This window comes from Chinchilla lanigera, unplaced genomic scaffold (genome assembly GCF_000276665.1).
Source record: "Chinchilla lanigera isolate Chin_1 unplaced genomic scaffold, ChiLan1.0 scaffold00002, whole genome shotgun sequence".
In the NCBI taxonomy this organism is placed as follows: domain Eukaryota; kingdom Metazoa; phylum Chordata; class Mammalia; order Rodentia; family Chinchillidae; genus Chinchilla; species Chinchilla lanigera.
The window spans coordinates 41,840,933-41,857,284 of NW_004955403.1; the positions used below are offsets into that span (position 1 = coordinate 41,840,933).

Genomic DNA, 16,352 nt, shown 5'->3' on the forward strand with positions numbered 1-16,352 from the left:
AAATTTTATCACTTAATCCCGATTTTTCTTCCTTTCTATATTTAGTTCAGGGCTTTTGAACTTGGAGGTTCCTAGAAATACCCTGGGAAACTGTGTTAAAAATTAACATTCTTAGGTATTTATTTTCAAATTTGAATTTAATAGTTGATAACTAACCCAGGTAGCTAACTGCAGGGCTTACTCTTAGTGTGCAAATACTTTAGGGCAAACATATTACCATAGCTACAAAATATCTTTAGCCTCTCACTTGCTATATTTTTGTCTTGGAGATATACTTTGTCAACTGCATTGTCCTTTGGAGTTTGAGGGAGCCAGTTGTCATCGTTTTAACCTGTTCCGTTCGAAATTCGTGTGCTTAAACTTAAACCCCGTTGTGGTGGTGCTGAGTTGGGCTCTTGGGGATGTGCTCAGATCATGGTGCTTCCCTCTCATCAATGGGTTAGTGTTTTACTAAATGACTGCAGGAAACTAGATTCTAAGGTCTCATGTTCCTCCGCTCTAAAGGGTGCAGCAAAAAGGTACCTTGGAAGCAAAGAGCATCCCTCTTCAGATACCAGACAAGCTGGCATCTCCATGTTGGATTTCCCAGCCTTGAGAACTGTGAAAAGTACATTTCTGTGGTTTATAAACTATACAGTGTATGGATTTTGTTACAGCTGTAAACATAGACTAAGACACTAACTGAAAAAAAAATTGGGTAATTATCCCCACTTCAATCTTACGTTGCTTTTAAAATCATACGGTCACATATTCCTAAACTTAGATGATGCAAAGGTAAGTACTTAGAATTTGGTGTGTGCAGTTTTTCTTTGAATAGAGAATTTTTATATTGTTCTTTTACTTATGATAAGAAACTTCACCTAGTTACATATAAATAGTTGCCTTTTCATGTCTACAGGTAGAATTAAAATTGCTTCCTATGCTAATATATTTGGTTTATTAAGATGAATAACTCCTTCCTTTTACAGAAAGATAGGTCCATAGTGATTAGTCACTTTCCTCCTTGCTGAGACACGATACCTGACAACTCGCCACGTAAAGGAGGAGAGAGATTTTGGCTTCCAGTTTCAGAAGTTTTAGTCCCTCATTGGAAGACTCTGATGCAGAAATGGCATCACGGAAGGGCCTGCCGCAGGGGAGAGCTGCTCCTATCCTGTGGGCCAGGAGGCAGAAGGGAGGGAGATTCTCCCACATCACACCCGGGGACCTGCCTCTGCTGCACAGACCCTCCTCGGAATAGCAGGTCAGCTCCATCACCTGCATAGTCCAGTCATTTTCCTGAGTGGCACTTCTGAACACGAGGCATTTGGCAGACACTCTAGATCTAAGCCCTAGCAGATAACTTGTCTATAGTGTGCTTACTCATTCGCCACTTTCCCACTCACATTCTGATTTGTCACTTCCCACCCCCGCTACTTTCCATCCTACCTTTTTTTTATTGGCTTGGTTAGAGCTGGTGAACACCAAGTACATTTTTAAAACTTGAGGCCATTTGGTGTGTAAGAAATGAGTAAAGTCCAAGTTCCAGTTTATTGGAATTTTAAACTAATTAATAAATATGAAGTAGTATTTAAGATCTCCAAGTAGTAAAAGTCTTAGTTTTTTTTAAAATCAAGGTTTCACAAAATAGCATACTGTTTGGAGAATCCCAAATGTGATGTATCATTTATGTGCATCTTTCAATAGGAGCAGCTGGCATTTGAGTTTAACTTTATGAATTTACTTTGTAAATTTTAGGACAATATGTTTAACTGAACCTAATGTTTTTTAGTTTTCTACACAACTTTCCATCATTGAATTATTTCTGTTGTAGAAAAGGCAGTCCCACCTCTGAATCTTCTATTTGGAATATAAGCAAAAGAGGAGAAATAATTCCGTATTTGTTTATTGTCACTCTTTCCCAATCTGTTTAGCTAAGGTCTTAGGGTAGTTTAAATGGACACACACACACACACACGCCCGTAATCCCAGCACTGGGGAGGCTGAGGCAGGAGGATTGTTGTGAGTTCAAGACCAGCCTGGGCTACAAAATGAGCTAAAGGCCAGCCTGAGCTGCATAGCAAGACTCTGTCTCAAAATGACCAGAAAAAAAAAAAAAAATTGTTAGGACACTATCTACACATACTCATAGTAATTTTAAAAATACTCATGCGCTTCTACAGTTGTTTGGGAAAGTACAGTATTTTGCTAGATATGAGATCCTTTAGAAAGTTAAAAAGCTAGATTAACACGTAGAATAAATTGTGTATAAAATATTTGTGTGTTTATAAAATATTTGTTCTGATGTATGCTTACCACTGATCATAAGCTCTGAAATCTTAATATGTAAATTAGATGCTTTTAGTTGAATAACAGGTGGAAAATACTTTCAAAATAGAGGACTATATTCATGAGAATATGATGATGATAAGGTAATGTTGCAGTTACACTATAATTTAGTGCTTTCAGGATCAAAGAGAAAAAACCCGTACATTTGTGTCCTTTTCTGCAGTTTTGCCAATATCTCAGAAGTCTAATCTTAATCATTCTGTGACCTATCCTGATCCTAAGTATGTGTGGATATAAATTAGGATATGAATGATACCTCCTATGTATATGGATTATATGAAGTCATATTCTAGAAAACCAAAGTAACATTTATTACACTGTGACTGAAAATTAAATTGAAAAAATACTTTCTTAATACTATCAAAATACTTTTAAAAAACTACTGTCAGTAATGACATTGCATCTTATTTTTGATTCTCCGCCAAATGCCTAAATTTTCATTATTAGTGAATTAGATATGAACAGTTATTTAGTGTCCTGGAAACAAGGTACATATGATAAAATGTTTAATGAAAACAGGCGATGAAGAAAAATATTAAACATTCTCTTCTGCACATTCAATAGAAATTATATGCATAGCTGTATAATTTATATTCATTTATTCATGTATATTTTTGAAGGCTAGTAGAAAAAGCCTAATTGTTAGGCAGAATTTGGTTGTTCAGTACCTTATAGTCACATCATTCCATCCATCAAATAGAACAAATTGACCTTGCTCATGTAGTGAAAGCTTTTCATTTGTACTGGGGATGGATGGGCCAGAGATTGTATTTATCAAGAGATATGACTCAAATAGGACAAATACAAAGACATAAAATCTATTAGTGTAGAGTATTAAAATGTGATAGGTGATTGTGCTCTGTAGTGTTCGAAAGGTAGAGATGAATCAGTGTTCTTAGTACCAATAACCAGAACAGTATGCAAAACCTCGTATTGGGCCTCTTTGAGCCTTTTATTTTGTGCTCCCATGACATCTAGGAGTGCTGGAACACATTTGTTCTCTGCCCTTTCCACAACTCTTGCAAATATCTGATTATGTATTTATCTCAGACATGATTTGGCACTGTCAGACTCAATTATGGTTGGTGTCTTAGTGTCTGATTTATTCAAAGCAAATGCTTAATTTTCCGTAACACTTGGTTTTTGACTATAATTGCTGATATATTTATTGGTGACAATATGAGTTCAAAATGAATTCTGTTCAGCAAGATAATGGATAGAAAAGTAAAGGGAGAAGAAAATAGCTGCAGACATTAATTTTATTAATGCAATCAAGTGCTATTACTTTGAACCATATGAAATTGCCTACAAGATCACAGTTTCATGTGTTTCAATCCAGTGTAGACCGTGGTATATAGTACTTCCTACATTTTTTTTTTTCATATTATCTCCCTCTTCTTCCACAGAAAACACTGTCCAAGGATACCTGGCAGAAATTATGGAATCACATTTTTCAGAGATACTTCATCTTGGTAAGAAGAGAAATACTGTATCACAAGGCCCAGAATGAATACAAAATCTCTTGTGTTAGGTTAGTGTGAATTCTTACGGCTCTTAATCTGGGGTGTTTGCCCTCAGTGTCTTCCAGCAAAAATCTCTGTCTTCTTCAGTTTTCTAGGAGAGAGGGTTTACAACTTTCGTCTTGTTTTCAAAAATACATTAATAGAAGAAAATAAGTCTGGAGACAAAAAAGCAGAATCTCTCCTAATGTTACCCACTTTTGAAGCAGGTATAAAATATAAATGATTCTCAGATTTGACAATGCACAAATCTTTTTAAAGAGAATTGTTATAGGCACCCAAGAATATATGTGAACCACAGTTTGGGAAACATTGGATTAAACAAATAAATTTTATTCTGTGGATTTTTTTTTTTTCAGTTTCTTACAGAATGTTGTATCTGCAAGAATATCTGTGAACCTCTTTAAAGAAAAACTGTCCTACATAATGTTGGGTTTCAATAGCTGTGTATGAAATAGTTTTGAATGACTGTAACCAGAAATAGAGAAAATATTTAATGGTCTTAGATATCTAGAAAATGTCTAGCATGTATGCTTCTTCCTGGTAGGGGATTTAATTTTAATTTAGACTAAAAATGGGAAATAATTCTTCCATTAAAAGGGGTCCTAACTTCAGCTTAAGAAGTTTGTCTCCATTTTACAGAGCCCATTCCAGGCATATGTGATAGAGTAAAATTTGAACATAGTCATAAAATGCGAGGACATGCTACAAATACTAAAAAGAAAAAAAATGAAAAAAGACTCTTATTGCAGTGGTGGCAAACTTATGGCATGCATGTGCAGTGGGCTGTTTGTTATCATTGCAAGCTCTAAAGTGTTCACCATCACTGCTCTAGTAGAATACACAAAGTCATCCAGAAAAGTTTTCCCAAAAGAAGCGAAATGAAGGCAAGACTAGAATGAAACCATTCTTTCAGGCCTAACTGCAAAGACTTCTTTCCATTTCCACTGAGCAGAAGGCCTAGAAGATTGTATGTAACTCCCACAGTTGGACAGTGTTTGCTTTAGGAAGCAAGATAGGTAAGTTACCTTTACATAAAAGTGAATTCAGTCATGATAACTAGTATTTGGTAGTTTTCACAAAGATCTAGACAAAGCACACATTCATACAGCTATCTGCACTGGGCAAGACACTTCTTGCTTGCTCCCGGTATAGGCAAGCAACAGTACCCATTAAAAATGCTCATTTAAAATATTTTTTTTTCTGTTTTGAATGCAAATACAATATAAGCATAGACTTCAGTTCTCATTAAGTACTCTACAGGCATGTCACAGCACTCATTTTATTGTAATTTACTGATCATCCCTTTCAGAGTATTATCTCCTTGAGGGCCAGCACTTTTTGGTCACATCTGTTTCCTAGCACACAAAAGATATTTAAGAGACAGCCATTGAAATCATGTTTCCAGATACTTCTTGCTGATTCATCACCCCTGAGATTCTCCTTTGTGTTTTTAAATATAGACGCTTATATGAGCTATTTCCAGATGATGAGTGACAATTTTTATTTAATGACTTAAAAATACTTTTAGGATATCATAAACCTATTTCAACACAGAAATCCAGGTCAGCTGTCTTTCAGAGTGGCTCAGAAACATCAATGCAGAATGGATTCAGGTTTTTGTTTTGGAACACTTCAGAATTAAATCTGTTTTTTAATACATAAAAACATAAAAATTGTGTATCAAGGGTGTGTATCATGTAATATTTCTGTACATCTATCCTGTATTGATCAGCTTTCTTATTGCTGAGATAAAATGCCTGACAGTTGCAACCTAAAGAAAAAAAGGTTTATTTTGGCTCACAGTTTCAGAGGTTCAGGCCATGGTCACCTGGCTCCATGGCAGGAACATGTGAAAAAGCATGATGGAGCAAAGCTGCTCACAGCCTGGTAACCAGGAAGTGGAGCACAGGAGAAGAGAGTCAGAGAGGATAGGACCTGGAAGCAGGTATAGTCCCCAGGGTCACACCCTCAGACCTACCCAGACGCATCCTGAAATGTTTTAGTGATCCCTTAGGGAGCTCCCAAGCCAGTCAAGATGGCCAGCCAAGTTTAATCATCACATATATTTTGTGTAATGTTTAAATCAAGTTAAACAGACTATCATTTTTTTAAATAGTAAAAACAGGCAGAATCCTAGCTACTTGAAGTACAGGGGTATCTCAGTTCACAAACTTAATTCTTCCCATGATTTTCATCACAAACTGAATTGGATGAGCACCAAATCAAATTCAGTGTTGACCTTAGGGGGAAATTTGATTTAGTTCTTGTCCAATTTGGTTTGTGACCAGAATTGTGGCAAAAAATGAAGTTCATGAACTGAAATATCACTCTGTACGGTACATTATCTATATTGATAGTCACCCTACTGTGCAATATAGCACACCACAGTTTTATAATTTAGCACTCCTTTCCTATGATTTGTAGCTAGATGGCCCCCTAAAGCGTCATGCACTCATAGGTGGACAGTTTTAGAGGTGGCAGATTTAGGGTGGGTGAATATGGATTAAGGGTGTGTGTTCACTAAATTAGTCCATTGTGGAGTTCCTTGTAATGCCCCATGTGTCAATGTCTGCTTGGGTTGATTCAGGAGGTAGAAGACTGCTAACTCTGAGGAGCCAAAACATCTTGAAGATGAGATGTTTTGCTAATTCGCACAGAGATGGCCCTTAAGGCGAAAACAAGGAAGCTCCTGGGGAAAATCAGGTAAGTTAATTATTCAGCCAAACTGTCACCCTGCCTTGCTTGCCTGCCTTGCTACCTAAAACAAACCTCTGTGCTCAGCAGAACTCTGTGCCTTTGTTATTCCTCAGTAAATCTGAGGGTTTCACTCATTTCAGACATTCACTCCTTTGTGGTAAAGTCACCTGGACTCCCAACAAAGGTATTCTCGGTCTCTCATGTTTTTCATTCATCTATCTATCAGGGTGTGCTGGCCCCAACCCAGCTGTGCACTGAATGGCTTAGCACAGTTCTGGGGGTGGATAATGGGAAGGCCCACACTTGGTATGGGAGGCAAAATCCAAAAGGCTCCTAGCCTGGACAGAATAAAAGGGAAAGGGAGGCTCGCTGCTTACCACCTTTTGCCTGCCATTCCACGCCATCCTCTTTCCCCTCTGCCATCCCCCTTTGGAACACCGAAGATGGACAGAAACCTCTATAAACCATGAGCTAAAATAAACCTTTCCTCCTTTAAATTGTGGGTGTTGAGTGTTTTGTCCCAGCAATGACAAAGCAACTAAGACACCATTGGTCAACTCTTCCCTACGCACCCCTACTCTTCCCTACGCACCCCTACTCTTCCCAGCCCCAGTTTCCAGTAATCATCATTCTACTCTAAATGTCTATCAGGGCAGTTTTTTTTTAATATTCCACATATAAGTGAGATCATGTACAACTTATCTTTCTGAGCCTGGCATATTTTATTTAGCATAATGACCTTCTGAAACTTGCTTTGAGAGGGCTTTATCCAGTCTGATTTGGAAATCATAGCATTTTAGAACAACAAAATGATAGTTTTCCCCAGGATAATAAAATTTGCTTAAAGTGAGACTTCAGATGATATCAAAATATGACTGCCAAACCCTTTGTTAAGAATAATAAATCCATTGCACGATTTTTGGGTTGATTTCTTTGCCAATCTTCCAGCAACATTATAATTCATGTTACTTTATCTGTAAAGATACTGTTTAGAATGAGGACCTTTATACACTGTAGAGAATAATGGATGATTTTATATGTCTATATATGAGTCCAAGGCATTAAAAAATGAAGAATAAGAAGGGAGGATTTGATATTTCAACAGCTGTTTTTCCCTCCAGGTTTTCTTTACTTTGTAAAATAGCTCTAGAATGAAGAAGCCACTAGAGGCCATATGCTAGATTTACTTGCAAAATACAAAAAAAATACGGAAAGCACATAACTGTAAATATCTTGGAGTGGCTGGTAGAGAAATGCATACAATTTTCTGTTAATCGTTTAATAAACCAGCACAGTAAAATTGGTTTTAGAGTACCATTAAATTTTCATCATTTATTCAATGAACTTTTGTGCTTATTATTTTATTTGATGCTAAGGATACAACTCAGAGTACAATAGTAGCAAATATACAAACAAGGACACCAGGTGCTATCATACAAATATATGTTTGTACAGGCTATAGTGAGAGCATAGATGAGATGGATAGGGAAGGGAAAAGGAATAAAATAGGGAAATAAGTCAGAGAAAATGTTCCTGGGACTGAGTCATAAAAATAAGAGATAAACTTGAGGAAAGCTATGGAACTACAAAACAGCTCACTAAGTTTTCAAACCAGCAGACAGATACGATGGATGAAAAGCATTTAGAGATGGAATGGAAGAAAATAATTGCTGAAGCTGGAATGCAACTAAAAGCCAGACAGCGGACAGCTTTGGGAATCTTGCCAAGGAGTTTGGACTTTATTCGGAAAGTAATGGGGAGTCCTGGCTACATGTTTGCATACTAGGTTTCTGAAATATTTTGTTCCATGTTTGGAAATGTCATTTTCCTGGAGAATGAGTTGGAGGGGCAGCAGTAAAGAGACAGATGAGGAATTATTGATGAAAACAGTGTAAAGGGTGATGGTGAGGATTTATTAGTTGGGAAAGTGGGAAATGAGTATGTAGAAGTTGTAGGCACGTAAATTGGCAGGACTTGCAACATTAGGGCAGGAGAGAGAAGGAAGAAAGCCATATAAAATGTCTTGGTCTTATGTTCTAAGTCACTAGGTAGGTTGTTCCTTTTTTATGAAAAAAGGAACATTTTGCACGTTTATTATCTTTTAATCTTCACAGCAGCATTTTGAGGTAGCAAATAACTATTATGTGACAAAGCAAGAAAACGTGGATTTGTATTAAGACTGCTGTTTCTTACAACTAGCAGTTGATGAAATCCTACTGAATGGAGTGTGGTCTGATTCTGAGGTCCAAGTTTATAACCACCATTCTAGGCTACTTCACAAGGCAATAATAAACCACAAGATTTTAAAAAATCAAAATTGAATAATAGAAAAGGCAATGTTACTACAAAGTCTACGAAAATAGCCAGTGTGATGGCGAATGCCTATAATCCCAGCACTCTGAGAGGCTGAGATGGGAGAATCACAAGTTCAGCCCAGCCTGGACAATCTAGCAATTTAGTGAGACCTTGTCTCAAAATAAAAAGTACAAAAGCCTGAAGGAGGTATTTCACTGCCAAGTTTTAATCCGTAGTACTCCCAGTAGAGAGAGAGACTACAAAAATAAAAACATTAAATGAAGAAACAATAGTGCTAAGAAATTCTCCTTGGAGTTTATCAGCACATATTTAGTGACACATATGCCTTAATTTAGAACACACACTTAAAAAACAATTCAAGGTCATTGATATAATTTTAAACGTATCCTCATAATGTTGACTTGTGTTTCTCAAGAGGCCATAATAAGGGTCCCTATGATGGCAGTTTCATAATTAAGCTGCACATTTCCAACATTTTATTCATGCGTACTCCACTGGGTTCTAACTTCATAACATTCTAGTATCTATTAAAGGAATTATTTGAAAATTGAATTTTTTTTTTAAAATTAGTTTAAAAAAATTGATGTAATTAGGAAGAAACTAGATTGCTTTGTAAATTAGTATACATGTTTTCAACATTATCCAACTCCAGTATCAGCCAAATGCTGATAATGATGTATCTGTTGATGTATGTATCAATTTTTAAAAATGTTTTCAACAACAACTTAACTTTCTAAGATCTGCATTGAGAGCACCAGTTAAGTGTTAATTTTTAAATTTATTTTAGAGTAGGCAATTTTACTTTAAAGAAACAACTTGATAATCATAATGATATTAACTCACATAATAATTTGGCAAATATTTATATGTAGCCTTTTGTTTTACTTTCCATATTGGTTATAGGAATAGATTACTATGAATAGAATTGATAAAGAGTTACGTGAAATAGCCAGCAACACAAGTTTGTTACATTCACCCACACTTTAAAAATGTACAACTTGTAGTATTTTAAATAAGAACGAATACTATATCCTGTTAGTAACACTGCTTGGCCAAAAGTAACTGACATTTTTCTATTTGCAAATTTTGCCTATTTAAGGGCCAGGGATATAGCTCAGTGGCACAAGCGCCTGCCTGACAAGCACAAGGTCCTGAGTTCAATTCCTGGTACATCCCTCCTGCAAAAAAAAGAAAAAAGATTTTGCCTGTTTAGTCATTGTGTTGGTTTGGGGGATATTTTTGCAAGGGGAAACAATACATAATACAGGACACATATTTTATATCATTATTTATAATAATCACCCAAAGAACACTATACAAAATGTGCAGGAAATCTGTCCACACACCAAGACCAAGGAATCCTGCTGAGGGCCTGGATCCTACGAAAATGTCCTACATGAGTCCAGCTGAATACCTAGAGCTCATAGCAATGCCTCCCATGAATCCAACTGGAGGCCCAGAGCCCATGACAACATATCATGCAGGCCTGTTTCACGGATCTGTGCTGGGAAGGCCCAGAGATCAGTGGTGGAACCTAGAAAGTCTGTGCCAGCGGGATGAAGGATATGTGCTAGCAGGCTGAGGGTGCTACACTGGAGCCAGGAAGTGAAGCTCAGAAGAACCAGAGCTCCCATGAAAGGTACCACAGCCATCCTCAGCAACAGTGAGGTCCCGAGCTCCTCCAATGATCAGGATGGCTGAGTTCCCATCAGAAAAGCTAGGGCAGCAAGCTTCTCCCGGAGACTGGCAGTGCACAATCTACCCCTCTGGAGCCAGGAAGTGATGTTCTAGGTGAGGACCAGAGCTTCCCCAAAGTGAACCAAAGCTATTCTCAGTGCCAAAGAGGTCCCGAGCTCCTCGGAGGATGAAAACAGCCAAGTTCATCAGGAAAGCCAGCATGAGGAGCTCCTCCAACAGAACCAACAGCTCCTTACAGCTTCTACCAGCTCCCAACAGCGTTACTACTTCTCCAGTTCTGCCTCTTACATTGCTGGCAACAATCCCCACATGGGCCTTCCACACCCAGTTGAGCTGGGGGTTATAAATTGACCACCAGTTCTCAATCCACTACAGTCATTTAAATTAATATGATGTAATCCACAGAATATGTCAGTCAATTTACCAAAACATATCTAAATAGTAAAAATTTGCAAACAAATTGCTCAGCTTTCCAATGACTTCTAAAATGCTAGTAAAATTAAGTAAAATATTATGTTCAGTGCATTAAACTGACAAAAAATGGGTAAAAAGAGATATGTGTATATGCTATATAAGGCCGAAGCTATAAAAAATTGTTCCATACCACTAGTAGTATTAAACTTCACAGAGAGTTACTTAGTAAAATCTATGAGCTCTTCCATGTCCTGGGTTCTAGTAATTCTACTCTCTGAAATTCATTGTGATGATGTTATGAAGAAAATCTGCTTGACAAATATATCCGTACAGTTAAAATAAGCATGATGTTATATATATGGAAATGAAGATGCTGAAAATAACTTTACCATAATAAATTTAAGAACTTAAATGAAGTAGTTAAATTTCCATGAAAATAAAGTAAGAAGGGGGCTGGGGATTTAGCTCAGCGGCAAAAGCGCCTGCCTGGCAAGTGCAAGGTTGTGAGTTCGGTTCCTGGTACCAGAGAAAAACCAAAACCAAAAAAAAAAAAAAAAAAAAAAGTAAGAAGAAATAATATCAGAGAAATCACTCAGCTATTAAGTAGAAATTACATAGAAAGAAAATCTTTCAACAGAGACTACTCGAGGCCCAGGGAGCTTTACCAGTGAGTTCTACTAAATACTTCAGGAACAAGTATACAATTTAATGCAAACTTTACCAGAAAATAGAAAAAGAGGAAACAATGTCACTTACTCATTAAATCAACATAAATTTATGCCCAAATCTGATAAGGACACCATAAAAAAGAAAAATTACAGGCAGATCTCACAGGTATAAAAATACCGCTCATAACATTTGTGCTATTAACATGAACCGAGCAAATATTAAAAATACTACAACATTTCCAAGTATCCCAGGTAGGATTTAGTTCAGGAATATAAGGTTGGTTTAATATGTGAATCACTCTAGCAAGTGATTCACCCTTCCCACTTCATCAGTATTCTGTTATTGGAAAATTGCTATTATCTCTTATAATTTAAAAAATAATAATTTGTCTTTTAGCCCACTTCACCAGCTACTACTATTATATCTCTTTAAAAAAATCCTTAATATTTGTAAGCTCAGTTTCCAATTTCTCTCCTGCTGTTTTCTCTTAGCATGTTCTAATCAGGCTCTTATCTTATGATTAGTGGAAACTGCTCTTGTCACTGCCATCAATCATTTTTACAGTGCAAACTGCAATAATCTGATTTCAGTTTTTGTCATCCTTAAATGTTAGTGTGGTTGATAAAATTCTCTAATCTCAAAGTTTTTCCACTAGTCCTCCAGAATATAAAAGCCTGGTTTTTTCTTTAATTTCATTAATTGCTCTCAGATACACCACGGATGGCACAATTCTAAAAGAGGCCAGTTAGTTAGATGAATAGATCTTTAATCTATTTTTCTAAATATAAATAAATCCCAAGAGATGATGACTCTTGATTCTAAGACTACTAATATAAATATGTCAGGAAGTGGCTAGAGCTCATCAACCATGGGTTTAAAAAAATCCATAAACTGTATGTAGTTTACAGAAACAAAAATAGAAAACCAAAAGAAAAAAAAAAGGCTGATTCCAATTTGTTCGTTTCTACCACCAGTAGAAATGCATGGAAACACGTACATACCACTTCGTTTAACCTCAGATTTCCAGAGCAATGAGAGAATACACCCAGTTCATTTACCACTGGCGTTGGAGTGAAGATGGTGATGTTTATAAAGGGTGTGGTGGTTGGTGTTGGTAATGGCCAGTGTGGCCACCTACACCAGCGTTCTTTCATTTAACACTAATGAGTTGTGTGTCTGCTTACTTAAAAGGCAAGACGCCATCTCACATGTTGCAATTAGCAAGTAAAAGCCAAAGTAGTATGTGAAGTATTCCTCGGTATTTTAAAAGCCTCATCTATGTTAAGAAATTATATTTTTGCGTCACATGTACCTGCCCGTTCATACCTCACCAGACATTTGTGTACCAGCCCGTTCAGACCTCACCTGATCGCATTTATAAACTTCTTTCAGACTCTCAGCCTGAAAATGGCAACAATTTCTAAATATATGAGACAATGTGCACTGATTCTTAGAAACCACCTTGTGCATAAAATGATGTCAGGTTTTAGCTGCCCTTAGAAGAAAGAGCCTTCTACTTCCAGTAACAAGAGTTCAGAGAGCAAGTTCTATTATACTTCCTCTAGGATCCGCAGATATGTTATACCACTGTGTCTTTCTAGTTACCACCTATGTTCACTCTGTCATTATTTTATTCATTAACTCATTAAAATACTTTAAACAATCATAGGCCTCAATTAAAAGGATTTCTTTATCCTATACAAATTGAAATAGTTTAGACTACAAAATATTAAAGGCTCAAATAATTCAGAGTGTATACATTTTTCGTCTTTTCTCAAGGTGAATAAATAATGACTATACACCAGAATTTTGGTATAGTCTAGTCAGATTATATTAGTTTTTTTTTAAGTACAAAATTAAGCACTTTACTTTGAGGGAAGTTTTTTGCATAAATTCGTTATGAATATTATATATATACATATATATGTACCCATATATATATGTGTGTGTGTGTGTGTGTATATATATATATATATATATATATATATCTGAAGCAAAAAGTATTCTTCAGTTGTATGTGAAGAAATAATTCAATCTGGTTGTATTCTCTGAACCCTTTCTAGATTAACTTTCTACTTGGAGAAAAAGGAATTACAAAGGAAAGCACTAAAACCTTATGTTGCTAGAGTTATTTCAATGAGAAGCATGTCTCTCCTCCAATCAGAAATATTTTGAAATGTAAAAAGTGCAGATGGTGAGTTGTAAATAATTTATTGTCAACAAATAACAAAGATTTGGGAGAGAAAGGAAGGAAGAGGGAATTACATCTTCTTTTTGTTTGTTTTTTTTTTCGGTACTGGGAATCGAACTCACGACCTTGCGCTTGCCAGGCAGGCGCTTGTGCCTTTGAGCTAAATCCCCAGCCCCGGGAATTACATCATCTTCAGTATAGTTTCATTAAGAAAGTTTAAATAAAGGAAAATCACTAAGCCCTTTTCTTATAGGAACTAACCAGAAAGGGAGAGAATGCAAGAATGAGAAAGAATGCGCACTTAGCCGCAGCTTCCTTGAGGGATATGTCTTCTCTAGCACATAATACCTGGCACAGGCTAGCAACAGTGAATAATCACTGAATGACTCAATAAATTAATGATAGAATAAATTATGATATTGTTGCCTGTGTTATTTTACTTGAATACCTACCTCTTAAAAATAATGTCTTCTATGATACTTTAAAATCCCCAAATTCTATAAGTTGTATGAAGCATTATGAAGGAAAATATCAATGAAACAAGTGTCTTATGATACTTTAGGATACGGATTATTTGATCAACTAATATGAATGAAGAAAGCTCTTATGGTTTAGATCCACAATGTCCTCAAAATTCTTAGATATATGCATGGAACTAGGACCATGATAGTGCTGTTCTTTTCAGTAGATTCACTGATGAGTTCAATAGCTATGTGTGCTATGTAGAGGTGGGTCCCTGAGGATGTGAACAGGAAGAGTGTATTCTTGCTCCAGGCTCCTCCCTTCTTTCTCTGTTTCCTGGCTGCCATGTCTTGAGCACTTTTTCATGTCATGCTTCTCTGCCATCCTGGTTCTGTGTTAGAGCCAGCCAACCAACCATGGGCTGAACCCATGACCAAAATAAATTTCTTGTCTTTTAAGTTGTGGGTTTGGGGTATCTTGTCCAGCAATGGGAAAGTGACTAAAATAGAAATTGGTACCGGGAGTGGGGTCATTAATGCAACTATAACTGAGCACATGGTTCAAAAGTCTTCAGAACTGATACATGAGAGGAGTTTGGAAAAGTGTTAAAGCAAGCTAGAGTAGCCGTAGAATTCTGTAGGCTTAGATTGATGGGAGCTTCTAGTCAGAGTTCAGAAGACCAGAATGCTTATAGAAATGCAGAAAATATAGGCGAAAGGAGAAAAGAAGGAAGGGAAAAGAAAAAAATATATATACACATATATATACACGCACACGATAGATAAAATAATTATACACTAATTTCTACTAGTACATTGAAAAGAACAGTTTGTGCTCATATTGATCAATTTTTCATGCCTATATCTTATAATCTGAGCAACTACTTTGAAGATAACAATACACAATACATTAATCATTGTTAATCTATTGTTTTGAAATCTGTATCATTTTTATTGTTTTTTCTCTTTAAAATAAAAAGAAAGAAATGCAGAAAATAAAGACTAGGTTTAGGTCTCAGTTGAGGACAAGGATTCCATTGACATCTGGACTAGAGGCCATGTGTGTTATGCTGTAGTAGGAAAAAAGTCTATATTTCCCCCATGTCCTGAGACTTTGTGGGAGACTGAGTGTAAAGGAGATTAACTATAATCGAGTAGAAGACGTTTCAGAGCAAGCCTATGTTCAGCCTGTGTCATGGGTACTACTGGCAGATTTTAGCCAGATCTTCATGGGTACTACTGGCAGATTTCATTTAGCTGAAAATGATGAGCAAATATTAGAGCCAAATAATTTGGAAAGTTTTCAGTTTCATCAGAAAGGAAGTCTTTACAAAGTTGGGGCCATGGAGAGCATGATTATTAAAGAGATCAGCATTAAAAAGAAGCCAAATACTTTATACAAGGACAAGAACAAAGATGGATTAAAGGCATCGCTACAATCAGCAATATTCATGCCCTTTGCAAGTCAAGGGTGCAGAACTCTAAAATCTTCATTTGAAAAGAGAGCCCACAGGTGACCTGCTCATCCAGGGGTATAGAAGGAAATGTTCCTCAAGTTCATCCTTTCAGGCATTTAAAGACCATTGCAGCCATACTCCAAGGAGACCTGAGCTGGCAGCAAAGCTTTTCATCCTTCACATGGTGTTGGATTTACAGGTTTGTACCATGCAGAGTTGTGGTTCCAGGAGGCTTCTACCCAGATTTCAGAGGAAGGTCTCAACGGATGGGCAGAGTACCCTGGAGAGGGTCATATGTGAAGCTGTGAGAGTGAAGCCAGAAGGGCCATGGAACCTAGAAAGTTGTAGAGGCCAGTTATGTGGAATGTCTGCTGATGAGAGTCACAGGCAGTAAGTGGGATCAGGCTAAGAGAGAAGCTGTGACAGCTGCAATCAGCAATGACATAGAGGCAGAACCTCCCATGCCCTTTGCAGTTTATAACTTGACCTAGGTGCTGGACATGGACCAATAAGATTTAACGTTTGCCCTGCTGGGTTCCTGTCTTGCTTTGCTTCAGTTTTTTCTATCTCCCTATTTCTTCCTGTTGGCATGGAAATG

General features: G+C 36.8%; 1 long non-coding RNA gene across 1 annotated transcript; it reads left to right on the top strand.

Moving 5' to 3' along the window:
* Nucleotides 1-860: 860 nt before the first annotated feature.
* Nucleotides 861-7,033, top strand: LOC106148379. The gene is made up of 3 exons (XR_001233779.1): nucleotides 861-1,243; nucleotides 3,735-3,800; nucleotides 6,439-7,033. It is a non-coding gene; the product is annotated as an uncharacterized LOC106148379 (long non-coding RNA).
* The last annotated feature ends 9,319 nt before the right edge of the window (nucleotides 7,034-16,352 follow it).